Below are 22655 nucleotides of genomic sequence, written 5' to 3'. Positions count from 1 at the left end.
AGCCGAGCCCACTGCCCCAATTTCGAGCACTCGAAGACACCCTTCGAGTGCTCGAACCAAGCTTCCCTCTCCCTTTTAAAACCACAGCCCACCACTCTCACTCAACCTCATCTCCTCTCCTCGGCTGCCAACCCCTCTCCTCCACCAACTCCATAACCCAACCACCCTCAACCTCACCACCCCATGCAAACCTACCTTCACCTCCTCCACCTTTTTCCCCACTCTCCTCTAACCCAAGCACCATCATCAACCTCCCACCCATCCCCACCATTTATCCCACGCACACAGGGCCTTTGGTTCTCCATTGTGGGGTAAGTTTCTCCTTCTTTTTCTCTTTCACATTTTTGGTATCAATGGAGGATGGGCTTGCATGCAATGGAGATTTGTGATTGTTTGGGAGTCGTTCTTACAATTGCAGGGCCAAAAATTTTTGGGTTTCATCCTCCACCCCACTCATTTTCACCTTCTCCTTTTTGTGGTGCACGCCAGGTGTTCGCTGAAATTCCTCAACCATGCCAACCAACCTCAACCCTCCTGCATGCATGCATGCAAGCCCATGCATGCATGCCCCTCACTCTCTCATGCCACCCTCTCGGCATCCCCACCTCTCTACTCTCCACCAAACAACCCACACCTCCCCACCCAAGCATGCAAACCATGCATGCTCCCCACCCTCAGCCATGCATGTCTTCCACGGCCACCTTCCCAACACAATCCCAACCATTCACATCAACACCATGCACACACCAACCAAACCGACCACCACCCCAACCTTCACCCTTCTCTCATTCACCAACTAACCCTCACACCAGCCTTCTCCCTCTCGGCACATCAACCTCCCATCATGCACGCCAACCTTGCCAACCATGCAGCCACCCTACCCAAACTAACCAACCTTGGCTTCTATCCCCTTCACCCTCGGCATCCACCCTCACCAACCTCACATTCTCACTCACCACAAACTCATGCATGCCATTCATTCCAAAAAAAAAAAAACAAAAAAAAAAAACATAATACTATATATATATAATAATAATATTATAACAATATATATATATATATATATATATATATATATATAAATAAGTCCTGTTTTTCTTTTTATTTATGCTTTGATTTTTACCTGTGTACATTAGTTGTGTTTTGATAGGTCTTCATGTCCAAGTTTGGGGGACGCATTTGCGCATTCACATCGATGGATATTTTTGCATTCGTCACTCCACTTGGTAATATTGTTCTTTTACCTTCTTTGCTCTTATTTTGTTTAACTTGTCTTCACACATTGAGGACAATGTGACATTCAAGTTTGGGGGTGCAATAGGACATTTTTGGTTTTGCATTTAGACATTTTTGGTTTCATAATTTTTGCTAAGCAATGATAGTATAACTTGACACTTGTCGGAGACGAAGCATATGTTTAATACCTTGTGTATAGAAGCAATTGACATTTTTGAAAATAAAGAAAAATTTGAGTTGAAATGATCATGTAGATTCAAATTAGTCTGTATAAATGTCTCAATTAAATTCTCGCGGGATTTGACACTCTTTTAAGCTTCACAATGCACAGATGCACATTGAAAACTTAACTGTGAGGCATGCAACTTGATCGACCTTGACCTTGGCCTAGTTAATTTGATTTGATGAACCTGATAGATGAATATCTTTGGCATGATTTAAGTTGTCTAAAAAAAAAAAAAAAAAAAAAAAAAGAAAATAATGACCAGTTGACGTTCGTAGCCTTTTCCAACTCGAGCTATTAAGCTCTAGGAGTGTCTCTACACTTAACACCCTAAAGCCATCTGGTTTGGGAGTTGTTGGCCTAACGCTTGCTACAAGGGTTGGTTAGAAAGCTTAAAGGACTTAAACATTGCACGGTCATTCAAAAAAAATAAACTGGTAATAAGCATGGTTCGTTGGAGTTCGTAGCCTTTCCAACTTGAGCTATTAAGCCCTATGGAGTGTCTCTACACTTAACACCCTAAAGCCATCTGGTTTGGGAGTTGTTGGCCTAACGCTTGCTACATAGGTTGGTTAGAAAGCTTAAGGGACTTCAGCATTGCACAACCATTCTATGTTTCGCTTATGAGTTACAATAAATTGTCAACAAGCAACAAAAGTTGTCTTGTAAATAAAATCATGCCTTAGGGACCTCATTTAAAGGGGAATTCAATGATTTGAAAACTTGTGCTTTGGAATTGGAAAAGAAAGTAAAAGCCGTATGTTGAGAATCTAATTCACTTTCACTGAAGCTAGAGTTGATTTCCATTCAAGAGATGATAATTGAGTTATTTATATAGACTTTGATGTTGATGCATGTATGTGGAAATGTATTTAGCCAATTTTTGTATCAATGCTTCATATATGCAAGGTAGTTTTCCCAATGACCCCATCTCCAGTTTTTGTCTGTTTCAAGTTGTATTTGAGCTATGTATCTATCTCATTTTACCATGGATGATATATTTGTAGTAGCATGCCCATGGTTGTCTTTTCATTGAAGTATTCATTGTAGTTTTGCTAAGGGACTAGCAAAATGTAAGTTTGGGGGTGTGATAAGCACCGAATATTATATATTCAAGCGCCCTAAATTGCATTAGTAAAGTCCGTTGTATGTTAATTTATGTAGATTATCTTCATTTCTATGTTTTTATGCATTTTCAGGTTCATTGGCCAAAATGGAACAAGAATAAGGCCTTGTGGAATCTTGAGCAACAAAAGGTGCCAATGCTGAATTCTGGCAGCAGTAGAACCTGGACTTTGCTTGCCATTTTGACCTTCCAAACTCAAGAACTGGACTTCCCTCATAACATGAAAGATTTAGAGCTCTGAATTATCTTTCTAAATCTTCAAACGGTTTGTCATTCGGAGCTCGGAGTAGAGAGTTATGGCCTTGTTACCAGAGGTGCGCAGAACTGCCTGGCAGCAATGAAATTCTGCCTTGATCTTCATTTTCGACCAACCATCCTTGAGAATTGGATCTCTACTAAAACATGAAATATTTAGAGCTCTGAATTAGCTTTCTAAATCTTCAAAAGGTTCATCATTCGGAGTTCGGAGCGCAAAGTTATGGCTGTTTAACCAAAGTAGGTCTGGGCGGAGCAAGTGAAGCATGGGCATTTTTACACTAAATTCGAGTGCTCGAGGCCTTGCTTAGAGTGCTCGAATTTTGGGCAGAATGCCCTTCGGAAATGGCTCATTTCAGCCCACTTGCACCTTGGTTTCTTCATTTTGCTTTCCTCTTTAATGAAGTGGTTGGAGATGTTGGTTGGTGGCATTTTGGGTGGTAGATAAGAGGGATAAGAGCCACACAATGAGGAGAGCTACATTCTACAAGATTAGAGGAGAGAGAAGAGAGCAAAGGAAGGAGAGTTCTTGGAGCAAGAAAGGGGAGCTCGAAAATGGAAGGAGGATCCATGGTTCTTCTTCATTCTAAGGCTCCCATGTGTAACTAACTCCTCCTCTAGGGAGGTAATGGAACCCCTCATTGTAAGCATGCTTTACTTTTGATTCTAGTTTGGGAAAAATAATGTATTTTTGTGGTGATTCCATAATCTAGAACTCTTACTTGATGTAATGAATTGATTTTGATTTAATGATCATGTTGGACCTATTTTCTTGTCTTAGAATGTATGTTTTCATGGTTGTATGGTTTACATTTTCATGGTGACAATGAAGATGAGATTTTTGGAATGGTTTTAATGGCATGTTGTTGAGAGATTTGATAGGCCATAGCTTAGGTTCTTCCCTTGATGGCTTATTCTTAATTCTTAGCTTCATGTGCTCTTATCATGTGATTGATGGTTTGACAATTTCTAGCTTAGTGAACATGTCTTAAATTACACTTTAGTTTAGGTAATTGAGCATGTAAAATCTTTGATAAATTGTTCTTGCCTATTGATTCCATGAATCCTTTGAAGGTAATGTAGTAACCATGAGTAACTACTTATCATAGCCACATATTTATGTTGTTTTTCCCCGAATGAATCATATTCTAGCATGTTTATATTGTAGGTGGTGAAGTTACTTCCCTAATCTCTTTTACCGACATTTTATCTCTTTTAAATTCTTGCAAGTTCTATTTTATGCATCTTAATTTCATAGCTTTAGTGACAAACCAAGCAAACACCCTATTCCCCCTTATCATTCTAAAACGATTCTAGACGCTTAGGTTGCCTTAAACTAGCGCAGTCCCAGTGGTTCGACTTACCCGACCAATAGCCCTATTTTACAATGATTCGTGCTATTGCGAAGGTTGATGTTAATTGACCAACCGATCAGCAAATGAGGCTACCACCTTCTCTTTCCCCTTTTGAGTTCCATTCCTTTGTCAAAACATAGTAGGGCCTTTGTGTTTAATGCTTGTCTTGATGGCGCGCATCTTTCACCCTTATTAGAACTCATTTCTAACCAAATTTTGAGTTGGGGTTTGAGGTTGGGGCTTCTTAGGGCTTATTATTCACGGCGTTGTCCCCGAAAAAACCCCAAAGTATAGTCGGATTCGGAGCCGTTTCATTTTGGTGGCTTTTGAGATTTTCATCTCAAATTGAGGTAGGGGATGTTTTAGGACTATCTATGTGTTGTATTGAATGTTTCCCATAATTATACAACTTATATGTTTGCCTTGTATTAAATCTAGAAAGTTAGTAATAATTATTTCTTTGTATAAGATTTAATTCACATGATGATGTATAACTTAGATTTAAATTGTGGCATGCTAGAAAATTTAGTTTTAATATGTTTGTTAACATATATTAAATTGGGATTTATTAAATAAGAATTGTATTTTTTATTTAATATTTTTCTTTGTGAAAGATTAATTTCCATGGCCGTATCTTGCATGAAATTAAGTTGTGACATGCTTTTAAATTAAGTCTTGGCATGTTTGTTAACATACTTTAATTTGAGAACATTTGGACAAGTATGAAAATCTAGAGATTTTAAATTAAATGACTAATTAAAATCTATTTAATGGTTCCCTTGGCCTAATTAAGCTTTTAACTTGATAATCACGATGACTAGGACTTGTATACTAGTATATATTAAATAGGGACTATTTGAAGTTGCTTTGAAATTTAGAAGTTTAATTATCATGATATAATTAAATTCTACCTTGTTGTACCATTGGCCTACTTGAGATTTTAGTGAATGTGTGTGGATACCAAGTTATGTTGTTTAACATATATAAATTGCGGCCATTTGATTGAAATTTGAAACCTAGGGAAATTAATTAGTTATTTGATTAATTTCCGTTTCTATTGCATTATTGATTAAATCATGTTTTTGACATTGATAATATGTTTAAAGCATGATTTTAGACTTATAATGGATTTATGAGTTATGTTTCAATATTGGATTATATTATTATAGCGTGTAGCGAATCGCACACTGAAGATTCGACATGTGATGTTATTATAGCGCGTAACGAATCGCGCTCTGAATATTCGACATTGTCATCCTGTAGTAGTTGTGGATTTAGAACATGTATTGTGTGGTTTCAACCTACTTGTGCATGGAATGTAGTTTCGTCCTGTATATATATATTTCGTATATAAGTTTGTTGGTTGAGGTTTGCCTTATTAATGTCAAGTGCAAGTCAAAAGTGGTCAAGGCTATACAGTCACATATTGGTATCTGTCACAATGGTATTTTAGTCTTTACACTATGTGTGCTAATATATTAAACTGCGTCATTGAGCTGTAATACACTACAGTGTTCATATCCTGGTTTATATTCACATATGTATGTGGCAGAAATTACAAGACTATTGTGAGGGCAATTCTGGTACTACATTGTTTCTTCAAGGCTGTTGAAGGTCTCACAGAAATGTCCCACGTGAACAGTGGTCCTAGTGAGAGAAGGATATGCTCAGAATCACAATTTTGGGCTGTATACATCAGAATTGTGACGGCCCAAGTTTTGTAAACCCGGTGCGTTAGTGATGACCAAAAGATGACCCGATAACGGATCCGAAATGCGGAAGCGAAAGGTGAAACAACGGTTTTTAGAGATACAATGCGTCTCTAAGACACCAATGTGACCCTCAATGAGGTCATGGAACCCAAAGGAAAACCAATGCGAAAGAGTTGTTTCAAAAACGGACAAAAAGGAACCTAGGGGCAAAATGGTCATTTTACAAAAAAAAATGGATTCAAGTGCTATCGAGCACACCACTGGGAAGACAATGAAAAATTAATCAATTTTAAAAAGAAACTCACTTGATTTGGAGTCCGGATGAGGGAGAAAGGTCAAAAACAAAATCGACGTCGTGGCGGCCCGACGAAGGCCGTGACAGCTACAGTGCCGTCACCCACTACTACTGCAACTGAGAGTAAAAACGGGCATCTAAACGGACTTTTCTGGAAAAACTCAAAGAAGAAACCCCCCCTAAAATCAAGTTTTCTACCCGACTCGCGAACGGAAACCAAAAAAATGCATTGCAAAAGGTCCAAAATACCCTCAAGAAAATCAGGTCTAGAGGTCAAAAATCGTTCCAAGCTACTGCCCAAAGAAAGGAAATGGGGCTTCGGAAGGTTTTTAAATTGTCTAAATTGAAAATGCAATCTTAAAATACACCCATAAGACCCCCGGAAGTTTCGGATCGGTCGTCACGCTTTTCAAAAAAAAGTCGATGAATAGTACCAAGTATATTTGCACTAAAGTCGGCAAAAACCTGGCAGCAATGATTTTTCGGAAAAAAATTGATTTTTGAGGGCCAAGATGGAAGTTTCTAGAAAAACACAAAGAAGAAACCCCCCTCAAAATTGAGTTTTCTATGTGACTCGCAAGGAAAAATGAAAAAAACGCAATTTGAAATACCCGAAATTCCCCTAGAACAGAATAGGGTAAAACTCCCTAAAAATGCTACTTAGAGTCTTTGTTTCATCAAGGATGGTTTTGTTTGCCAAAGTGAGCATGCAAGCATATGTAATATGATAAAATAGATGTGTTGCAATGGCCTATGGCCTCATGGCATGTCATATGCAAAATAGAACCCTTCAATGCATTAATCCACATATCTTCCATAGGCAACAATGAAGTTCAAAGTTAGCATGCATTTCACATAAGTGTATTTGGCCCTTGGCCTCATTACAACCACATTCTAAGAGTGTCAAAAGGTGCACTTAAGTGCATATTACATAACTTAGACAATAAGTACAAGTTTTATCAAAGTAAGCAAAAGTATGACAAGATATGCTAACATATGCATATTCTATGTCATCAAAATATACTTCAAGAACTCTAGTGAGTCTAAGAATGTTGTGCATCCCACACTAAGGCTTCTTTACCTGCAAAACACCCATTAACTTAGGGGTGAGTAAACAAGTTTACTCGTAGGGAATGCATGGGTTTATCTTTGTACCAAGTTACAATCCAATACTATTTAATTTATGCTATCAAGTGACAATAGAACTTTCAACATAACACAATGAGATATAATTTTACAAAGTTAACAACTTGGAATTTAAATGCAAAATAAAACCAAAGTGGATACTTGGACGTCACGCCGGATCAAACCGACAATGTGGTTACTTTAGGGTTACTAGCCCATGGGTAACCTCCCTATGTGCGCACTAGACTTGTAGAGGGACTTTCCCCCGTACTAGAACCATGCCCTAGCCATAGTCATAACAACGACATCCCCAAGTTTCCAAAATCAACATTTTGTGCACATTACATATATGTATCAACATAACATATATATATACAATGTAAAGCCATCAACATGCACAAATCAATTTTGGAAACACAATACATGCCCTAAGTTGTCAACTAAAATGGCATGAAGAACATTGAATGATCATTATGCTATTTGCCACTAATTACAACAATATCATTCAACAACAAGAACATAACCTCACAAGTATGATATAAGTTAAAAATCATAATTTAAATAATTTAATAAAACAACTAAATTCCCTAGATTTCACTTCTCATCCAAACATGCTCAATTTAATATATGTTGTAGTACATGTCATGGTTATTATATAAATCACTTCAAAACTTGATTTAAGTCATGGGAGCATATAAATAAAAATTAATTAAATTAATTCATTAATCCCTCTAGATTTTAAAACAACTCTAAATGACCTCAAATTAACATAAGTTATGAATCAATCCATGGTCATGTTAGTTATCAAGTCTAAAGTGAATTACATACAAGTCACAATTAATCATTTATTTCTCATTTTAATACAAGACAAACATATAACTTAGATATCACTATAGGAACAAATAAAATCATTTGGAAGATAAATGATAACACCCCCTACCTCAATAGAGAATTGAATCTCTATAATCCAAGCAACCAAGCTCAAAATGGAAAACAAGTTTAGGGTTAATGAAGAGGGGAGTGAGAGGAAGCTTTTGTCTTCCAAGGTTTTATGTCTAAGGTGCGTGGAAGGAGGCCAAAATGAAGAAAAAAGCTATTAACCAAGCTTTTCTCCAATGGTGGCTAGGTTATGGTTCTTGAAGACAAATGAAAATGAAAATGATAAAGTGTAAAATGATGAGTGGAAGGGCTAGAAATCCTTCACTCACTATGTGCTCTTACACTACCTCTCTCACACACATAATGCAAGACTAAATGGTGAACCTACACTTGTCATGAATCTATGGTTCATTCCTAGGCTTAATCTCAAGCCTACACTTGTCACCATCCTATGTAAACTTCCAAGACTTAATATTGAACCTACATTTGTGAACCATCCATGCCAACAAGTGTACCAATCCCAGGCCAACAAGTGGGTGAATCTCCACCCTCCACATGTCATCATCCAACGCATCAAAGTGTTTCCACACAAATGTCAACAAATGGACCAATGAGAGTGTGCCACTTGTTACACTTTTCAAAAATTACAAACAAGTCCTTTTTGAAAATATCTCCCAAATTAAATTGTAAAATGGTCCCTAAGACGAAAAATAATTACTTTACTTAATTACCCAAAAACCCCTCAAGTTATGGATAATTACAAAAAGTCTTGTTTTCATGGCTTTTACAAAGAAAGTAAGAATTTAATAAGCATTTCTATAAAAGTAAAAATGTAGATGTCATGGAATGTAATTACCATGAATGCATGCAAAACCGGAATCAAATCCGAGTACAACAAGTAAGGTTATGCAAGGAAAAATGAAAGAAACGGGAAAAAGACGAAATAGGGAAAAGACAAAATAGGAAAAAGATGAAAAAAGAAAATCGCCAAAAATGGAAAAGGAGGAAAAAGGCCGGGTCATTACAAGAATTGTATATTGTCACTTAAGGGCTGCAAAAAGGTGTATACTGTGACACAAGCTGAGAATTGTACAGGGGTATTTTGATCTATTCAAGGTGTATTCTATCTGAATATTTCCCATCAAATGATTGGTGGTTGGTGACTCAATCTTATCCATACTAGGGCAGCAACGAAACTAGTATATAAATGCTGTTATAGCAGCCTGCAGCTGTGAGCACAAAAATAGAGTGCTTTGAGCTACATTGTGAGGCTGTGAATGGGAGACTCGAGAGCTAAAAAGTTTGAGTGACTTTCAGAGAAATACTTAAGGTTTTGAGCTGAATTTATTCTCTGAAATCAGTATGAAGTGTGTGTTAACTTACTAAAGAACATAAGGACCTGTGATGTTGTTTTCTGGTGCGAACAATGGGGATTGGGAGGTGAAAATCTACTGTGGTTACTTTTGGAGTTTGAACAAGGTCCAAGCAAGTGTATCTTGAGGGTTTACATCAGCTGAAGTGGCCCGAGACAACATATTAAGGCTGGTATCAATTTTCAGATCTCAAACCTCAAGTTTAGCTTGCATTTCTGGTTTAATTCTATAATCCTGAGCTTAACTTATTTGAACCATGCTATACCATGAATGTTTATCATCTGAGCATGTCTAGTTTGTTGATTTGAGGCTGTCTTAGTTGTGGTTTGGACTGTGGGATGACTTGTTCTAATTTAGAATTGTGAATCACACTTGCTTCAGCTTATAACAGTTTTATAGTCTATTTTGGGTTCTGCAATTGCAATAGGTTGTTGTGCTTGTTGAGTTATTCATATGAGCATGTCTACACAGTTAATATACTCTTGATAGAACCAAAATCCAGATTGTTGTAGCTGTGAAAAACCAAAAATACCCTCATAACAGGGCTGCAGCAGAAACTATCTTGTAAAGCCTTCTTTGGACTGAGATTTGATATTAACTTGTTGAAAACTGAATTGTGATGATTTGAGCAAGTGTAATATGATGAAGGAAAATTGTGAGAATTAAATTCAAGAGTTTTCAGTTTCAAAATTACAAATTTACCCCTCAAAACAGAAAGTTGTAGATGCTGAAAATACACCTACTGTAAGCTTTAAATTGGTGCTGTTTGTGCTTCATTGCTTTGTCCTTGTGTGTATATCTTGTCCTAGCTTTAAATCAAATGTGATACATCATTTTTAAGCTGAGGGAGTCCTTGTTTGAAGAGATTTTGAATTACCTTAAGGTGGTGTTTGACAAAGACTGAAAACTGCCTTTTAAACTGTAAAGAAGCTGTTTTGATCTTATACAAGTCTATACCTTGCTTGTTAATTTGTTCTAAACATCTGAGCAAATAGATTTGGCGAATTGAAGACTGGGGGAGTGGAGTTTGAGCTAGTTGCAAAGCTAATTTACAGATTCACCCTTTGAAGCTTGAAAACTAGGGCTTGTTGAGGTTAAGCCTTCTTGTGTGTGTTCATTGTCGTAATTTGCTGTTTAAATTGCTCTCTTTAATCAAGCAAGTTTATTTTGATGATACAAGGCTATGGGAGTCTATTTCAAACCTGAACTGAAGCTACATTGCAGAGTTGATCATTGAAGCTATATTCCTAGGGTTTATTGAGGTTTTAGCTTAAACTGTGATATCTATGCTATACCTTGCTACTTATCTTTATCTTATCTACTAAGCAAGTGTATTCTACCTATTGAAGATAGAGGAAGTTGAAATTGGGTTGGTTCTGAGGCTGACTTACAATCTTACCCTTTGAAGCTCAAAGCTAGGGGTTTGGGAAATACAAGGCTGCTGTGTGCTTTCTTTATTCTACCTTGCTGGTTTCACCGTGTTCATATCTCAAGCAAGTGTATTTGTTCTATTCAAGGTTATGGGAACCTACTCTGATCATTAAGTGAAGCTGCATTGTGTGTTGCCAGTTATATCCTTCTTGTGCAGAATTGTGAAACTAGGGTTTCACCTTATTGAGTTCTTAAAGCTGTATATTCAATTTATTCTCATGGTGCTGTGATAAGTGGTGTGTTGGCACCTTATTGTAAATGGTAGTGAGGCCTTGATACCTCACCCCATGGTTGTCTAAGCTATTGAGCGCTTTAGGGTCCAAGCAAGGTTGCTTAGGACAAAGGGAGTGCTTGTGAGCACATTGGTGAACTAGTGTGTGTATTGGTTGTGAAAACTAGTGTCTATTCTTGTACTTGGGTGTGTGCAGAGAGTGAGACAGCTGAGTGTGTAACATGGTACATACAACTAGTGGATGATTTATTGGCTGAGGCCAAGAACCAAGGTTTTTCCCTATTGAGAGGGTTTCCTTGTATATCTTGTGTTTTGTGCATCATATGTGTTTAAAGTGATTAACCTGAAAAAGTTTAATTAGACAAATTCACCCCCCCCCCCTTTTGGTCTAACAATTGGTATCAGAGCCTTGGTCTGCTTAACCAAGGCATTAACAAGCCTGCAGAAAAGTTCTTGGAGTATAATGGAAGGTCAGTGTGTTGATGATGCACCATGGTTTGATGGTACATGCTATGATTACTGGAAGATCAAGATGGAACCTATCTTATGTCTTAATCATATGATGTGTGGTACATTACCACCAAAGGAGTGACTGTGTCAAATGAAGAAGCAATGTCAAATGATGCAAAAGGGAGATATGCACTTTTCAGTGGTCTTAATTCCCAGGATCTTATTAAAGTCAAAGATTGCAAATCATCCAAAGATGTGTGGGACACTCTTGGGGCATTCTATGATCTATTTGAAGATTCTGAAGCATCTCAGATTGTCAGTGTTGAAGGAAATGATGTTAAGCAAAAGTCTTGTATTGGTTTTGTCAAAACTAACCTTGCAATTCTGCCCTCCTTTTCACTTATTCTTCTCAGCATGTTGAAGTGTATGTCAAAGAAAAGTGGAGTTGAAAAGATTTCTGGTAATGAAGCTAATTACATTGCAAGGGATGATGTTTACTACAACTCCGTCAGAACTGAAAGTGACAAGAATCCCTCCACTCCTTGCTATTTTTCACAAATGGCATACCTTACATTCAAGCCAACAAGTTCCTTGAAAAGCTGTGTGAAGTATAGAAAAGTGTACTGGTGGTACTCAGCCTCTCTCATCTCAAGAAGAAGAAGATTTTTCAAGAGTACTCACAGTAATGTTAATATTCCTCTCATTCTTCTAAGGTATAATAGTCCTCACTTCACTATCATTCCTCTGAATCTTGCTAGAGCCCCCTCTAGTCCCGTTGTAAGCAGATTTGCAAAGCACTGGTTTCTCGAATTCAAAGACAAGAAACACTTCCTGAAATTCATGATGATGAAACCTTATTTGAAAGCCAATTCAAGATATGCAAGCCTTGAAGATGTTCACTCAAAAACCATCATCTCTATTGATACAAGGATGTTCACTGTAGACAAAATTGATCATGCTTGGGAAACTATTCTACAAGAAAATTCAAGCGTGAAAAGGTCTCTTCCATCTTCTAAATATCATCTTTCATGGTCTTCAAAGCCTCCACCTCTCAGAGACAAGTTAGTTCATTATTCAGATGAAGAAAGGGCTGAAATATTACAGGGCAATCTCAAGTCTTTAACAGCTAATATCTCTGATCTACTCTCAGATTCTCAACTCTCTATTCAATCAATTGTTGCTTCGCATTTGTGGTTGAGATGTTCTTTTGCCATACCACCTAACTCACTTGTTGAAGGCTCAAGATCACCTCCACTCAGAGACAAGGCTCCTTATGTCACATAAGCTAAAATAAATCTATTATGATACCCTGTAAATGCATAATTCAGGTTTTCTCTGAAAACTCTTACTTCAGTGAGTTTTGGTTACTCAATTCTCTGCGCAGCTTATGCTTTCTGAGTAGTGTCTTTGAATGTATGCCGATCATGCTTGAATCATGTGGTTCACTGTGTATTCATCATCCAAGCATCTATAATTTGTTAGTTCAAGATCACTTAATTTGAGACTCAATCAGAAAAATTGTCAAGACAATTTCAAATTCTGTAACCCTTCTTTGTTAGGATTCTTCAGTTCTTAAAGAGCTATGATATGAAGAGAAAATTTCTGTTATGCTGCCTTCAATGGAGACATTTCTTGAGGATGAGTATTCTGTTAATACATGCTTGATGGAACACAATTTTGGTATTGACTGCAGTGGATTTCCAAGCTTGTTTCTATGAATAGTAGCTCTGCAAAACTCTTGTGAAGACTATTTTGATATGAGAATCTTACCTTGCTTTGGCACTACTATGTTCAATTAATGCCTTTTATCATCTGAGCCTGATTATCTCTCTAATCAAGTGTTGTTGAAGTTTACCAAAGTTCTGAAATAATGTTTTAATCAATGTTGGATTCTTGAACCAAACACTTTGGGATTTTCTGCAGAACTGATTCTTACTGTGTGTCAAATTGATTCATTCATGCATCTCTTTGTCTAATTCTCTTCCGAGTATAAGTATTCAGCTAATATTGAAGTAATGGAACAATGTTCTCTGACTATTCTAAGATAAAATCTAAGTTTTGCCCCTCTTGGATATCAACTCAGCAGAATCACTATTAAAGACTGCTTCAAACAGTTTTCTGAATTTCCAATGTTGTACATTGATTGTTGGTGCTCTAAGCAGGAGAGGTTTGCTGAATAACGTTTATGGGAGTATTTCTCAGTGCTTAATTCAGGGAAAATTATTGTGGTACCTTGAAGCCAGTAAGTTCATTCAAATCAAGAGGTTGAATACCTCTGGTTATGTTACAAACTTGTTCTTCTTATTGAAGTCTCTTCATATTACCTCTCTCTGCTCCTCAAGTTTATCATTTCAGTATCTACACTCTTTGTGTTGAAGGCTATACATCTAAAGGATTGAGCAAATAAGTGTTGAACTCTATGACTTAGAGATCTAACCAAGATTGGTTTAGGGTAATCAATTATGAAATCAGTGGATAATTGCATTTTCACTTGATATGTTATTTGTTTGTCTTATCTGCATCTCAAAGAAGATACCACTCCAAGTCTGAATCCCTTAACCTTTTTGACTTTCAATATCAAAAAGGGGGAGAATTCTAAGGGTTTTTGACATTAAAGGCAAAAGGGGGAGATTGTTGGTTGAGGTTTTCCTTATTAATGTCAAGTGCAAGCAAAAAGTGTTCAAGGCTATACATTCACATATTGGTATCTGTCATAAGGGTATTTTAGTCTTTACACTATGTGTGCTAATATATTACACTACGTCATTGAGCTGTAATACACTATAGTGTTCATTTCCTGGTTTATATTCACATATGTATATGGCAGAAATTACAAGACTATTGTGAGGGCAATTATGGTACTACATTGTTTTTTCAAGGCTGTTGAAGGTCTCACAGAAATGTGCCACGTGAACAGTAGTCCTAGTGACAGAAGGATATGCTCATAATCACAATTTTGGGCTGTATACATCAGAATTGTAAATTGTCACTTAAGGGCTGCAAAAAGGTGTATGCTGTGACACAAGCTAAGAATTGTACAGGGGTATTTTGATCTATTCAAGGTGTATTCTATCTGAATATTTCCCATCAAATGATTGATGTTGGTGACTCAATTTTATCCATACTAGGGCAGCAATGAGACTAGTATATAAATGCTGTTATAGCATCCTGCAGCTGTGAGCGCAAAAATAGAGTCATTTGAGCTACATTGTGAGGCTGTGTATGGGAGACTCGAGAGCTAAAAAGTTTGAGTGACTTTCAAAGAAATACTTAAGGTTTTAAGCTAAATTTATTCTCTGAAATCAGTATGAAGTGTGTGCTAACTTACTGAAGAACATAAGGACCTGTGATGTTGTTTTCTGGTGCGAACAATGAGGGTTCGGAGCTGAAAATCTGCTGTGGTTACTTTTGGAGTTTGAACAAAGTCCAAGCAAGTGTATCTTGAGGGTTTACATCAGCTGAAGTGGCCTGAGACAACATATTAAGGCTGGTATCAATTTTCAGATCTCAAACCTCAAGTTTAGCTTGCATTTCTGGTTTAATTCTATAATCCTGAGCTTAACTTGTTTAAACCATGCTATACCATGAATGTTTATCATCTGAACATGTCTAGTTTATTGATTTGAGGCTGTCTTAGTTGTGGTTTGGACTGTGGGATGACTTGTTCTAATTTAGAACTGTGAATCACACTTGCTCAGCTTATAGTAGTTTTATAGTCTGTTTTGGGTACTGAAATTGCAATATGTTGTTGTGCTTGTTGAGTTATTCATATGAGCATGTCTACACAGTTAATATACTCTTGATAGAACCAAAATCCAGATTGTTGTAGCTGTGAAAAACAAAAAATACCCTCATAACAGGGCTGCAGCAAAAACTGTCTTGTGAAGCCTTCTTTGGACTGAGATTTGATATTAACTTGTTGAAAACTGAATTATGATGATTTGAGCAAGTGTAATATGATGAAGGAAAATTGTGAGAATTAAATTCAGGAGTTTTCAGTTTTAAAATTACAAATTTACCCCTCAAAACAGAAAGTTGCAGATGCTGAAAATACACCTGCTGTAAGCTTTAAATTGGTGATGTTTGTCCTTCATTGCTTTATCCTTGTGTGTATATCTTGTCCCAGCTTTAAATCAAATGTGATACATCATTTTTAAGCTGAGGGAGTCCTTATTTGAAGAGATTTTGAATTACTTCAAGGTGGTGTTTGACAAAGACTGAAAACTCCCTTTTAAACTGTAAAGAAGCTGTTTTGATCTTATACAAGTCTATACCTTGCTTGTTAATTTGTTCTAAACATCTGAGCAAATATATTTGTTGTATTGAAGACTGGGGGAGTGGAGTTTGAGCTGGTTGCAAAGCTAATTTACAGATTCACCCTTTGAAGCTTGAAAACTAGGGCTTGTTGAGGTTAAGCCTTCTTGTGTGTGTTCATTGTTGTAATTTGCTGTTTAAATTGCTCTCTTTAATCAAGCAAGTTTATTTTGATGATACAAGGCTATAGGAGTCTATTACAAACCTGAACTAAAGCTACATTGCAGAGTTGATCATTGAAGCTATATTCCTAGCGTTTATTGAGGTTTTAGCTTAAACTGTGATATCTATGTTATACCTTGCTACATATCTTTATCTTATCTACTAAGCAAGTGTATTCTACCTATTGAAGATAGAGGAAGTTGAAATTGGGTTGGTTCTGAGGCTGACTTACAATCTTACCCTTTGAAGCTCAAAGCTAGGGTTTTGGGAAACACAAGGCTGCTGTGTGCTTTGTTTATTCTACCTTGCTGGTTTCACCAAGTTCATATCTCAAGCAAGTGTATTTGTTCTATTTAAGGTTGTGGGAACCTACTCTGATCATTAAGTGAAGCTGCATTGTGTGTTGACAGTTATATTCTTCTTGTGCAGAATTGTGAATCTAGGGTTTCACCTTATTGAGTTCTTAAAGCTGTATATTCAATCTATTCTTGTGGTGCTATGATAAGTGGTGTGTTGGCACCTTATTGTAAATGGTAGTGAGGCCTTGATACCTCACCCCATGGTTGTCTAAGCTATTGAGAGCTTTAGGGTCCAAGCAAGGTTGCTTAGGACAAAGGGAGTGCTTGTGAGCACATTGGTGAACTAGTGTGTGTATTGGTTGTGAAAACTAGTGTCTATTCTTGTACTTGGGTGTGTGCAGAGAGTGAGACAGCTGAGTGTGTAACATGGTACATACAACTAGTGGATGATTTATTGGCCGAGGCCAAGAACCAATGTTTTTCCCTATTGAGAGGGTTTCCTTGTATATCTTGTGTTTTGTGCATCATATGTGTTTGAAGTGATTAACCTGAAAAAGTTTAATTAGACCAATTCACCCCCCTCTTGGTCTAACAAAGTTGTTAACTTATTTATTTTGGAGTCACTTAGGACATGGTTACTATAACATGGCTAGAGTTTGGCTCTAGTGCGGGAGGTATAAGTTCTCCTCGTCGAGATAGTACGCATTAGGGGTGGTATTACCAGCGGGTTAGTGCCTGTAATAGCCGTTGAGGTCTCGGCAGAATTCCGAGCTTAGATGTCCAAGTGTTCCACTAATTGATTTCGCACTTTTAGATTTCTAGTTGATAACCTAGAGAATCTATGTCTTGATGTGTGGTATTAGATATTCTAATTATACTAAATTGCTATATTTAGTTGATTTGGTACTTTTAGATTTCAAGTTGATAACTTTGAGAATCTATATCTTGTTGTTTGATATAGCATGCTTCTATGTTGGATAAATTACATAGACATTGTGATTCGCGTTTCGTTGTTCAAATGTAGCTTAGGAATGATCCTATAGATTCATTTGGAACATAGACGTTAGGTGGCATGACCCACTTTTGTCATTTTTGTATTTTAGATTTCAAGTTGATAACTTTGAGAATCTATATCTTGTTGCTTGGTATAGCATGCTTCTATGTTGGTTAAATTACATAGACATTGTGATTCGCATTTTGTTATTCAAATGTTATTTAGGAATGATCCTATAGATTCATTTGGAACATAGATGTTAGGTGGCATGACCCACTTTTGTCATTTTTGTATTTTAGATTTCAAGTTGATAACTTTGAGAATCAATATCTTGTTGCTTGGTATAGCATGCTTCTATGTTGGTTAAATTGAATAGATATTGTGATTCATGTTTTGTTGTTCAAATGTAGCTTAGGAATGATCCTATAGATTCATTTGGAACATAGACATTAGGTGGCATGACCCACTTTTGTCGTTTTAGTATATTAGATTTCAAGTTGATGACTTTGAGAATCTGTATCTTGTTACTTTGGATAGCATGCTCCTATGTTGTTTGAATTGCATGAATGATGTGTTTTATGCTAGAAATGATCTTAGGCAACTTAGGATGCTCCCTGAGTCTCACCTTTGATATAGACGCTAGGTAGAATGAACCACGATGTTTAAATCATGCAAACATGTAAAACGTTAGGTCGATGCATGCTCATTTCCTACGAGTAGCTTTATGTTGCTCACCCTTAAGTTACTGGAGCATATTTCAGGTACAGGATACAAGATTGGAGATTTGCACTTGCTTTGGTGATTTGCAGAATTGAAGTTTCTTTAGAAGTATTCTTGTTCACATGCGAGTGTTAGCATGTTTAAGTTTTGCCTATGAAATGTAATTTTTCCAACTTAGAGGTTTGACATGTTAAATGTTGTAAATAAATTATAATAAGGCCATAGGCCATTTCAACATGTTTAAAATGTTGTTTTACACTTGCATGTATGTTTACATCATCACACACTTGCATATAATAAAGTTTGATCATGCAATGGGGGATTCAAGTGAGGCTTAAAGTCTCTTTTTCATTTTTGGTGTACGTGGTCTAGTTTGAACTAGACTTTGCCCCTTTGGTTGTCATTGGTGCTATAGGGTACCATTTGACCCTTTTCATGTTAGTTTTCGCTTCTGGTTATTTCTTTGAGCTCCATGACTTCATAGAAGGTCACATTGGTGTCTTGGGGATAGTTTATATCTCTATAGACTTTGGTTTTATCTTTCGTTTCCGTATTTCGGATCCGTTATCGGGTCAACTTTCAGTTCATTACTGACGCACCGGGTTGAAAAACTTGGGCCGTCACAAGAACAAGGAAGAAAAAATTTAGCTTTCGATTCGAAAGTTTAAAGCAAGTTCTCTATTCTATACTTCTCTCTTAAATTTGTGATCTATATGTCTCTAGTATAACTTTAAGGATGATTAAAGGACTATTAAAATCTGAATCCATGTTTAAATTGATCTAGAACATAAGGTTTTATGACTATATGTTCATATTTGTGTTCTTGATGTATAAATTGTTAAATTGATGCTTAGATCTATTTTAATTGGATTTTTACACGTTATAATGATGTTATTTCATGCTTGGGTGTTGATAGGACTTAGTAACATGCTTTAGGACCCTTAACAATGGAAATTAAGGCTAAAAACTAAGTTTTTCGGGCTGTTTCACGAAACAGTACTCGAGTACCATCTGAGGATTTTTGGTAAAAATGCTCAAATTGACCCCGAATTGATTATTTAAGGTCCCGAATATTAAATAGGGATTTAGGTATAATGATATGGGAATTTAAATAGGCATGAATACAACAATGCGTGCAATTTAAATTTATTAATAAAGAATTTATATTTTAATCTTTTCATTTGTTTTAACAATTAAGATTAAATGTTTAGCATGAGATGTATTTGGAAAATGCCTACTTGGCTGTAAAATGAAATATTTGCATGCTTAAGATTCAGTTTATTTGAGTTACATGATGTTGGAAGCTTTAATAAATTATAAGTCAATTTTATGATTTGATAACATGATATCATGATATGTGCTGTTATGATATGATTATAATTAATAGCATATCTGTATTTTAAAATCTTGAAGCATGATGTGTGTGTGTGTGTGTGTGTGTGTGTGTGGATTTGTTTGAGGACCAATGTCGGGATTTGGTTCTATGGATGCACCATTGTCAGGATATGGGGGCATTCTATGGATGGGCTTGCTAATAAGTTTAGAATCATTCTATGTCAAGTCATTGTCAGGATATGGATGACATGCTATTGTTGGGATATGGCTATTGTGATACCCCTCAGATCCGAGACACGGGTTAATCAGGCCCAGGCCCAAATCCGAGGGATATCGAACAATTAATATGTTAAAACGAACACAGAGTGCAAAGTGAAATACGAAATAACATAATAAGCTAAAAGAAACTAAAAGAAAATCCTTGTATCATAATTAATCAAATCCGATAATCCAAAACTCCATAAGTTTACAACTCGGGAATCCATCCATTGGACCCCTTAATAAAAGTCTCAAACCAAAAACTAAAAATAATATAAATAAAATCCAAAGCTAACATAAAGAAGATTCCTACATAATCAGAGAAATGAATATATGTATCTGCTCTGCACGTCCAAGCTCTAACCCTGGAACTGACGAACACCTGAAAAATAAAGGAGTGTGTCAGGCCCACATACAAGTCCTGATCTACTACAATCCAAACAGTAATCCGATACGCAGATACATCCTAGGAAGATTCAATAATATCTAGAGTAGTCCATATATGTATAGATACATACTATAGGATGCTCGCTAATCTAATAGGTCTGTCTCAGCCTGAATAGAAGACAACATACGAAAACGCACCCAAGGGTGGGCATGAGTACCTAGACCTACCAAGGAACAACACCTATGTCCAGTTATCCATCCTAGGCGATATACGCACCCTAACCATGGTCCTGAGACTCAAGCCCAAACCATGGCACATCAAATAAATATATAAAGCCCATACTCCTAATACAAAATATCAACCATCTGTATTGTGGTTTGATGTATGTATAATAAATCCATCCTGAAACCAAGGTAGGTCATTCAATTCTCAATTGATATGACTCAAATATGAGATGTACTTAACCTTTATGGTTAGTCCATAACTCAATCCAAGTTAGGTAGAACACAGTGTTTGAACTAGCCCATACCTAGTATGTCACCGTCCCATACCGGTACATACAATCCTCCAGATAGCATAGTTAATAAAATGACATTATATATATCCAACAACCATCCTTTAAAACGTGCAACAATATAAATTAACACATATATGTCAATACTAGACAGTCATTATAGAGCCTAAAAGATCCAATTCCAATAATGTAAATAGCTAAAACAAGTATAAGCGTTCACATCCCCCAAAATATCCATAAACTGATGCAGTTAAATAGCAAAGTGAATATTAATTTGATCCAACCCAAGCATGGTTAAATTCAAGTAATCCATGTTACTTATAATCCTAACCAATTATGATTAATTAAAATTAAATCATATATAAACAATCCTCCAAGTTCCAAAGTATAAGCTGATTAACATACAAAACTCAACATGTAGGATCTTCCCCTAACTGTACACTGTCCATAACTTAATCCATTTATGAATCATTGTTTAAAACCAAAATCCAAACTGAGCAAGCTAAGTTACAACTGAGCAGGCTGAGTTACTAACTTAGTCGGCTGAGTTGCCAATTTAGTCGGCTCAGTTCCCAACTGAGTCGGCTAAGTTGGTGCTGAAGCCGTCTTCTTCATCCGTTCAGCCTCTGTAAACCCTAAAACTCTATTGTTAAGGCCTCTAAGTTTCAACCTAAGCCCCATACATCCATACTAAGTTATTTTAAGTGTTTTAGTAGGTAAAGATTCAAGTTATACCACAGTTCATGCATAAAGATCTAAAAATAAAGAAATCACGAATAAGTATATACAATCATGAAACTCTCTATTTAAGTCCGATTAAACATGCATGATTATTTTGTTTTAGCATTAATTAAGCTCCTGGAGTCTAGCTAGGCATGCACAGAACATAGATTAAAGGGAAAGAGAAGAACAGAAACTTGCCTTTGAGACTTTTAGATTAAAATCTTTAACTGTCGTCTTTGAGTTTCCAACGTTGTTCCATGCCTCTGTTACTCTTGGCTAACCCAGAAGCAACCCCGTTCCTTCCTCCTTGAACCTCTCTGTAAGCTCTCAAGTTTTCACTATCTGTTTTCTCAAAATCTCACAACTCTCTGTATCTCTCTGTTACATGAATAGGGTTTACAAAACCCTTGGCAGACGTGTACTTATGTATTTATAGACTTCATCCCACAACCTAATTCTAATACGACACCAACTCTAAGTCCAACACCAAATAAATTCTAAGTCGGCTCCATTCCCAATCACGATTAATTAAAACTAAACCCTAATGTAAACCAACTCACGTAATTAATTTGGTCCATTTAGAATAAAATAAAATTTAAAATAATAAATTAAATACCATAAAAACAAAAGCAATTAATTAAATACACCATGTAAATAAAAATCCACAAATAATGCAAATAACTAAAAACAAAACAACCAAGCCAAATAAAGCAATTAAATTAAGAAAAAATACACGTAAATAATTAAATTAAAATTCTAGGATTGTCCTTTTAAATTAGGGGTATTACAGCTATTATTTATTTTTTTATAACTTCCAGCTTGTTGTCAGGATTTGGGCGTGGTTGTTATCCGTTAACCTTTATCAGGATATGGTTAATTATATCTATAATGATATTATATGTACCATGATACAAGCTTGAGGTTTTGGGATCAGTGGTTAGGATTGAGGCATATATTGCCGAGTGAGATGAGTTACTGAATTAGGGATGTGTGTGCCCTCGTAAAAGGAGGACTCGTGACTACCTTTATGTGTGATTTGCATGAGATATCCACTACATGGTTGAGTCTGCCGTAATTCAGTGGAAGTCTTTTATGTATATATTTATATATATATACTTATCGACTATGTAGCTATTGCATGAGTTAGCTATAGATGTGTAGTTTCTTCAGGTCTCTCTGTTTATTGTCCTAGAAAGGACTTGTTATGGGATTTAACCCACCATTGTTATATTTTTTAGGTCCTCATCAGTAGCAGG

The sequence above is a fragment of the Cornus florida genome, unplaced genomic scaffold (genome assembly GCF_030987335.1).
Source record: "Cornus florida cultivar Cherokee Brave unplaced genomic scaffold, ASM3098733v1 CherokeeBrave_3.0.0_Hap2_Chr08, whole genome shotgun sequence".
NCBI classification, from domain to species: Eukaryota; Viridiplantae; Streptophyta; class Magnoliopsida; order Cornales; family Cornaceae; genus Cornus; species Cornus florida.
Note: the sequence above shows the minus strand (reverse complement) of the source record.